This window comes from Aethalodelphis obliquidens, unplaced genomic scaffold (genome assembly GCF_003676395.1).
Source record: "Aethalodelphis obliquidens isolate GAN/ISIS:26980383/991018 unplaced genomic scaffold, ASM367639v1 scaffold52, whole genome shotgun sequence".
Taxonomy (NCBI): Eukaryota; Metazoa; Chordata; class Mammalia; order Artiodactyla; family Delphinidae; genus Aethalodelphis; species Aethalodelphis obliquidens.
In genome coordinates this window covers 89,287-98,140 of record NW_020837996.1, presented here as the reverse complement: position 1 = coordinate 98,140, position 8,854 = coordinate 89,287, and the positions used below count along the sequence as shown (strand labels likewise).

General features: G+C 39.0%; 1 non-coding gene across 1 annotated transcript; it reads left to right on the top strand.

The window, feature by feature from the left end:
- Positions 1 to 5,989: 5,989 nt before the first annotated feature.
- On the top strand, positions 5,990 to 6,095 carry LOC113608315 (U6 spliceosomal RNA). Its single transcript, XR_003428302.1, has one exon. It is a non-coding gene; the product is annotated as a U6 spliceosomal RNA (small nuclear RNA).
- The last annotated feature ends 2,759 nt before the right edge of the window (positions 6,096 to 8,854 follow it).

The following is an 8,854-nucleotide window of genomic DNA, read 5'->3' as shown; positions in this document are numbered from 1 at the left end:
AGGGAAGATCCAATCAACTCAGTACAAACACCCAGTGTTCAAATCTTGTCAGTTCCTTTCCCCAGTCTCTACCTGAGCCACTGTGTGGCCTGGGTGCCAGACCAGCTCATGAGACTCTCAGATCCTTATTTCCTATAAGCCTTGGTTGCCCCAACAGGAAAGTTGTATTATCACTCATTTAACAGAATGGATCAAGTGAGATAGTGAAAGCGCCAGGAGACACTAAAGCCCTGGACACTTTTCCCAAGACATCCTCTCCCAGTGCCGCAAATTGCTATGCTGTTTCAATTTCAGCTACAAAGAGCTTTCTGCAGACCTAGGGCTAAGGAGTTCAAAGATAATGTGGGTCAAATCCCATTACATCAAATCCTATTATAGTGCCACCTTCCCATGCAGAAGGCTGCTCTCATGGCTGGTTTACAGCCTCCCTGGGGGTGATCAGGCTGACCTGCCTAGTCTCCTGCTAGCCCAGCACAGAGCCTGGCACATTGTAGGAGCTCCATGACCAAAATCTCCTCTCGCTTGAAGTCAAGAACTTGTTGTTTGGTTCACAGGGCTTCTTTTTTAATAAGACGCCAACATTTGAAAGTCAAGAGAGTTCATAAACAAATTGAGGTTTTTGGCGTCTCTTGGAAAATAGATGATTTACGCCCTGAGGTCTAGTTCCAGCATGTGGAGACAGTCAGCTGGGGATGAATTGCAGCTGCCCCTTGTCTCTTTCAATGGTACCTGTCATGTGTCCTCCAGTCCCTGCAGTCCCCACAGTTCCTATTCTTACACTGCATACATGTCCACCTCTAGCCTCAAATCAACAGGCATGTGAGCCAAGTCCCCTATTTTACAACCTCGGAGCACTATAGAAAGCCCATTCACAAGTACCATCTTCTTTAGCCCATAAGAAAGCTCTGTGAGTTAGGTATTATCATTCTCGTATCATAGATGCAAAAAGTCTCCAAACAACAAAGAAACCCACCCAAGACCACAAAGCTTAGATAAGAGATAAGAGACAATAAGATAGATAATAAGAGCAGACTTGAGACTCAACCAAAAACTCCTGTTAACCGAAGATAGATTAAAACCTCTAACAATGGCTCCCACTTACTGAAAGCAAGAGTCACTGCAACTACACTCTGGTACAAAGACTCTGAGCCAACCAGAGCTGGTTTCAAATCTGGACTCTGCTGTGTGCAACCACGTGACTTCACCTCTTCTCCGCGTCTCCGCATCTCTAAACTGGAGCCTGCCTAGAAGACCTTCCTCACGGGCTTTTCACTAAGCCTTCATAGATCTTGGTCAATGGATCCAGAAAATGTCACCCTGACTCAAGAATGGAATGGGAGTCGACGTAAGGTTTTGGTTTGCTTTGGTTCTGTAGAGGGTCTCTGAGAAGCCATAGAACTAAAGGCAGTTTCCTAAAAAACTTGGAGCTAGGTAGTCATATTTGAAAATATGGGCTTAAAGAATTATTCAGAGTAGGCTGTCTGATTGGAATAATATGATGAGGGAAGGATCATTATTTATGACTTATACTTGTGGCAAAAACTTGTTGGTTTTCCCCAAGGCTTGTCTTCTTCCTCCTGGTCCCATAGCTAGGCTACATGTCCCAGGCAGCTCCATGCAGCCCAGTGACTGAGTTCTGGCCAGAGGAATGTGAGCAGAAGTGATGCATGTCACCTCCAGCACCACCTATAATACCCTTCCCTGCAACCTGCTCCATTCTTCCTCCTCTGTGGCCCGATGCAGACGAGCATATTGGAGGTCAAGCTTTAAAGATGGTGGAGTCAGAGAATGGCAGGAATCTGAGTCCCTGCATCATCAACTGAAGGAGAAATGCACACCCATCAGAAATATCTATTTTGAACAAAAATGAACTTTGATTTCATGTGACCCACTATATATTTGGGGGATGTTTGTTACAGAAGATAGCACTGACCTGGACTAACACAGCACCAATATTTCTGTTATGAAAGGAGGAAGCTAAGAAATTAACAACTGCCCCTCTGTGTTAGACCACAGACTGTGTGGCTTAAACAACAGAAATTTATTTCCTAGAAGTTCAAGATCAAGAGCCATCAGGTTTGGTTTCCTCTGAACCTCTCTCCTTGGCTTGCAGATGGCAACCCTCAGTGAGGTCTTCCCCCTGCGTGCACATGTTGTCTGGTGTTTCTTATTGTCTGTATTCTCATTTTCTTTTCTTAAAAGGATACCGGTCATATTGGATTAGGTCCACTCATACGACCTTTTTTTTACCTTAATTACCTCTTTAAAGGCCCTGTCTCCAGTCTGAGGTACTAGGAGTTAGGGCTTCATTACATGGATTTGGGGAGGCCACAATTCAGCCCATAACAACCTCCCAGATTGAATTTTTGGGTACTAAGACACTTCACTATGATTCTCCATGGCTCACTTACTGCATCATTCTAGGAAAGGGGAGGCCTCAGATGCAGACAGGAGCCTTCCAGTCAGTGTAAAGGACTATCTACCTCCCACCCCTACTGGACAAAATAGATCGACTTCTGATTTTTGTCAGACTTTTGTATAAATGTTTAGCTACCAGGATTCAGTTCCCCCAAATTTTATTAACTTTTTATTTACTAAAATGTCTAATTGCTAGAAGCAGTAGGACTGGATGTGGGGTATGTAGAAGGGCCTGGGGAAGAACAATGGCTGTGGAATCAGACAACTATGAGATCCAATCCTGACATCACCCCAACCACTAACTGTGTGACTTTGAGCATATGAAGTACCCACTCTGGGCCTCAGACCCTCCGTCTGCAAAGGGAAATAATAATTTTATTGGTTAGAATTCTAGTTAAAGTGACAAAACCCTAAGCTGACAAGCTTGAGAAAAGATGAACTTCTGGTCTCACATAGTACATTGATAAAGAAGGCTTTAAAGAGCATTCACTCACAATGACTAAGAGAACAGGAAAGGAAATAACAGCAATAAAATTATGGATACTGGAAAGAAAGTGGACTGATGATAACTGTCTGAGCAGACCAGAGGAAACAGCTTCCCCTCAGCTGTGGAAGAAGGTGGCCAGTTAGAACCGCAAATCTCCAGAAAGGCTCATGAATTGAAGGTACCAAGTACCTCTGACAGGGATGCAAAGGTGGCAATTACAACAGGTGGATTGGTTGAAAGTCAGTTTAAGACAAAGTTGGAATCAAACGATCAAACTTAGTACCACTAATAGTAGGACTTCCTGGCATTATTATAATAACAGGACTTTCGAAAGAAGTGCACAGCTTAAACCATCAAGTCTTCTTTCTAGACTATTCAACGTGAATCTAATAAGCCTTTAGACTGAGCTTCCAGTCTGTAGGGAATACAGGAGAGATAGGAACAAGTCAAATAAGAAAACAATCAGCAAACCTAGATTGTGGGATATTCTGGAAGACAGATAACTAGCCTGGCCTCTTCAGAAAGTTGATGTTCTATATTTAAAAAACTAAAGATATATGACAACCAAGTGCAATGGATCCTGGTTTTTAAAAAATAGGCTAGGGCCTTCCTGGTGGTGCAGTGGTTAAGAATCTGCCTGCCAATGCAGGGGACACGGGTTCGAGCCCTGTTCCAGGAAGATCCCACATGCCACGGAGCAACTAAGCCCATGCACCACAACTACTGAGCCTGCGCTCTAGAGCCTGCAAGCCACAACTACTGAGCCCACATGCCACAATTACTGAAGCCTGTGCACCTACAGCCTGTGCTCTGCAACAAGAGAAGCTACCAAAATGAGAAGCCCGTGCACCACAACAAAGAGTAGGCTCCACACACCGCAACTAGAGAAAGCCTGTGCACAGCAACAAAGACCCAATGCAGCCAAAAATAAATAAATAAGATAAGATATATGGAGAAGTTTGAATACAGATTAGATATTAGATGATAAGGTAGCCAGCCTCCAAGATGGGTCACAGTGACCCCTGCCTCCATTCCCTAATTAGGGAACCCTAATGAAGTCCCCTTCTACATTATGCTAGGGTTGGTCTGGTCTCTAATACCATACTGTAGAAGTGATGGTATGTCACTGCCACAATTAGGTTATAAAAGATTACAGCTTCCATCCTGAGCACTCTCTTGCACCCTCTCACTCTAAGATCCCTTGTTTTGGGCAAAGCTAATTACCATGCCATGAGAACATTCAGGTAGCCTATGCATAGAGCAATGAAGCAAGGACCTGAAGCATCCAGACCGTGGAATGAGCTTGAAAGTGGATCCTTCAGCTTTATTCAAGTCTTAGATGACTGCAGCTTCAACCAACAGATTTACTGCAACCTCATGAGAAACCCTGAACCAGAACCACCCAGCTAATCTGCTCTCAAATTTCTAACATTCAGAAACTGTGAGATAAATGTTTGTTGTTCTAAGTTGCTATGATTTGGAGTAATGTGTTATACAGCAGTGCATAACTAATACAGATGATAATAGAAAATGATTTAATATTCTTAGGTGTGATAACGGTGCTGTGATTATGCAGGAATATCTCTTTATTTTTAAGAGTTGCATTCTAATGTATTTAGGAGTGATGTGTCATGATGTCTCTACAATTTGGTTTCAAATTGTTCAGAAAATATATATACATGGCATATATACACATAAATATACACATACAACAAAAAGACTGACAGTTATTGAATCTAGATGGCAGGTATATAAATAATCATTGTATCATTCTTTCAACTATTCTATACCTTTGACATTTTTCACAATAAAAACTTTAAGAATTTCTGCTCCTGGACAAGATGGATTTATAGGACCCAGCCTGGCCTCCCAACAAAAACAACCCAAAAAAACATTAAAAATATATGAAACATTTTCCTCTAAGATCAGGAACAAGATAAGCATGCCCACTTTTGCCACTTCTAACATAGTACTAGAAATCCTAGCCAAAGCATTTAGGCAAGAAAAAGTAACAAACAGCATCCAAATTGGAAAGGAAGAAGTAAAATCATCTCTGTTCACAGACAACATGATCTTATATGTAGAAAAGCTGAAAGATTCCACAAGAAAACTAGTAAACAAAACAAGTAAATGAACTCAACAAAGGTGCAGGATACAAAATCAACACACAAAAATCAGTTGCATTTCAATAAATTAACAATCACATTCTGAAAAGGAAATTTTAAAAACAATTCCATTTATAATTGCATTAAGAAGAGTAAAATACATAGGAATAAACTTAACCAAGGAGGCAAAAGACTGGTACACTGAAAACTATTAAATATTGCTCAAAGAAACAAAAGAAGGCATTAAAAAATGTAAAGATATCCCATGCTCATGGATTAGAAGACTTAACATTGTTAAGAATACTACCAATGGTGATTTGTAGATTCAATGCTTCTCTATCAAAATCCCAAAGATTTTTTTTATAGAAACAGAAAAATCCACCCTAAAATCCATATAGAATCTCAAGGAGCTCCAAATAGTCAAAACAATCTTGAAAAGGAAGAACAAGGTGGAGAATTCACACTTCCTGATTTCAAAACTTACTACAAATATAAATTAATCAAAACAGTGTGGTACTGACATAAAGACAGACATATAGACCAATGGAATAGAGAATCCAGAAATAAATCCTCATATATATGGTCAAATAATCTTTGACAAGTGTGCCAAGATCATTCAGTGGGGAAAAAAACAGTCTTTTCAACAAAAAAATGGTAAAATTGGATAGCCACATTAAAAAAATAAAGGAAGAAACTCTTAGAAGAAAACATAGAGGGAAAGCTTAATGATATTGGATTTGGCAATGATTTCTTGGATATAATACCAAAAGCACAGGCAACAAAAGTAAAAATAGGTAAACTGAATGACACCAAAAGTTTAAAATTCTGTGCATCAAAGGACACAATCAGCAGACTGAAAGGCAACCTACAGAATGGGAGGAAATGTTTGTAAATCATATATATTACAAGACATTAATATCCGGAATATATATAAAGAACTCCTACATGTCAACAACAAAAAATAAAACAACCCATTTTAGTGTTTGTTTCAGCAGCACATATACTAAAATTGGAATGACACAGAGAAGACTAGCATGGCCCCTGTGCAAGGCTGCATGCAAATTTGTGAAGCTTTCCATATTTTTGGCAGAACACTCTTTGACATAAATCACAGCAAGATCTTTTTTGACCGACTTCCTAGAGGAATAGGAATAAAAACAAAAATAAAAAAATAGGACCTAATTAAGCTTAAAAGCTATTCCACAGCAAAGGAAACCATAAACAAGATGAAAAGACAACCCTCAGAATGGGAGAAAGTATTTGCAAATGAAACAATTGACAAAGGATTAATCTCCAGAATATACAAACAGCTCAGGCAGCTCAATATCAAAAAACTAAACAACCCAATCAACAAATGGGCAGAAGACCTAAATAGACACTTCTCCAAAGAAGACATACAGATGACCAACATGAAAAGATGCTCAACATCACTAATTAATAGAGAAATGCAAATCAAAACTACAATGAGGTATCACCTCACACCAGTCAGAATGGCCACCATCAAAAAATCTACAAACAATAAATGCTGGAGAGGGTGTGGAGCAAAGGGAACCCTCATGCATTGTTGGTGAGAATGTAAATTGATACAGCCACTATGAAGAACAGTATGGAGGTTCCTTAAAAAAACTAAAAATAGAACTACCATATGACCCAGCAATCCCACTACTGGTCATATACCCAGAGAAAGCCATAATTCAAAAAGACACATGCATCCCAATGTTCATTGCAGCACTATTTATGATAGCCAGGACATGGAAGCAAACTAAATGTCCATCAACAGAGGAATGGATAAAGAAGATATGGTACATATATACAATGGAATATTACTCAGCCATGAAAAGGAAAGAAATTGGGTCATTTGGAGAGACATGATGGACCTAGAGACTGTCATACAGAGTGATGTAAGTCAGAAAGAGAAAAACAAATATCATATATTAACACATATATGTGGAAACTGAAAAAATTGATATAGAAGATCTTATTTACAAAGCAGAAATAGACATAGAGAACAAACGTATGGATACCAAGAGGGAAGGGGGGTGGGATGAATTGGGAGATTGGGACTGATATATATACACTATTGATACTATGTATAAAATAGATAACTATTAAGAACCTACTGTATAGCACAGGGAACTCTACTCAGTGCTCTGTAGTGACCTACATGAGAAGGAAATCCAAAAAAGAAGGGATATATGTATACGTATAGCTGATTCACTTTGTTGTGCAGGATAAACTAGCACAATATTGTAAAGCAGCTGTACTCCAGTTTAAAAAAAAAAAACCCATTTTAAAAACGAACAAAAAACTTTGTTTTGGACTGAATGGTGTCCTCTCAAATTTCATATGTGAAGCCCTAAACTCCAATGTGATTATATTCGAAAATGGAAATAATTCAGGTTAAATGAGGTCATAAGGTGGAGCGTTGATCCAATACAACTAGTATCATAAGAAAAGGACACACACAGAGGAAAAGCCATGTGAGGACACAGTGAGAAGGTGACTGTATACAAGTCAAGAAGAGCGTCCTCACCAGAAACTAAATTTTCCAGCACCTTGATCTTAGACTTCCAGCCTCCAGAACTGTGAGAAAATAAATTTCTGTTGTTTAAGCCACCCAGTCTGTGGTATCTTGTTATCGTGGTCTGAGCATACTAAAATAGTTGACATTTGAACAACACAGGCTTGAAGTGTATAGGTCCACTTATACAGATTTTTTTTTCAATAGTAAATACTACAGTACTACATGATCCACAGTTGGTTGAATCTGAGGACAGGAGGAACTGTATCCTTAAATAGACATTTCTCCAAAGAAGATATACAAATGGCCAATGAGCACGTGAAAAGATGTTCAATATCACTAATCAGTAGGGAAATGAAAATTAAAACCATAATGAGATACCACCTCATACCTCTTAGGATGACTACTATAAAAAAAATATAGAAAGTTACAAATGTTGGTGAGAATATGGAGAATTGTGTACTGTTGGTGGGAGTATAAAGTGGTATAGTTGCTATGGAAAGCAGCATTGTGGTTTCTTAAAAATTAAAAATAGAACTACCATATGATCCAGCAATTTCACTTCTGGTTATATACCCAAAAGAATTGAAACTGTGTCTCGAGGAGATATTTGTATACTCATGTTCACAGTAACATCATGTGCAATAGCCAAAAGGTGGAAACAACCCAAGTGTCCATTGACAGATGAATGGATAAAGAAAATGTACTGTAGACATAAAATGGAATGTTATTTTGCCTTAAATAGGAGAGAAATTCTGACACTTGCTACAACATGATGAACCTAGAGGACATTATGCTAAATGAAATAAGCCAGTCACAAAAGGACAAATATTGTATGATTCTACTTATATGGGGAGCTTAGAGTAGTCATTCATAGAGATGGGAAATAGAACAATGGTTACCAGGGGGTGGGAGAAGGGGAGAACAGAGTTGTTTTTTAACAAATATCGAGTTTATGTTTGGCAACATATAAATAGTTCTGGAGATCTGTTGCACAACGATGTGAATGTCCTTAACATTACTGTTCTGTACACTTAAAAATAGTTCAGATGGCAAATTTTATGTTATATATTTTACTACAATTAAAAATTTTAACTTAAATACAAATTTTGAAAAAAATATGTAAAACAACAGTTTTTAAGGCACTGGGTATCAGGCGACAAAGGACAGTGATTTCTGAGAGACTGGAAATACACAAGATGAGCCCTATGAGTGTCCCAGCTTATTTTGAATCGAGATTTTGAATCGAGAGAGACTCCAGACCATGGCACAGGGAGGGGTAACTAAAGCCAACCCCAGCTGACTCTCTGAGTTGAGGAGGTA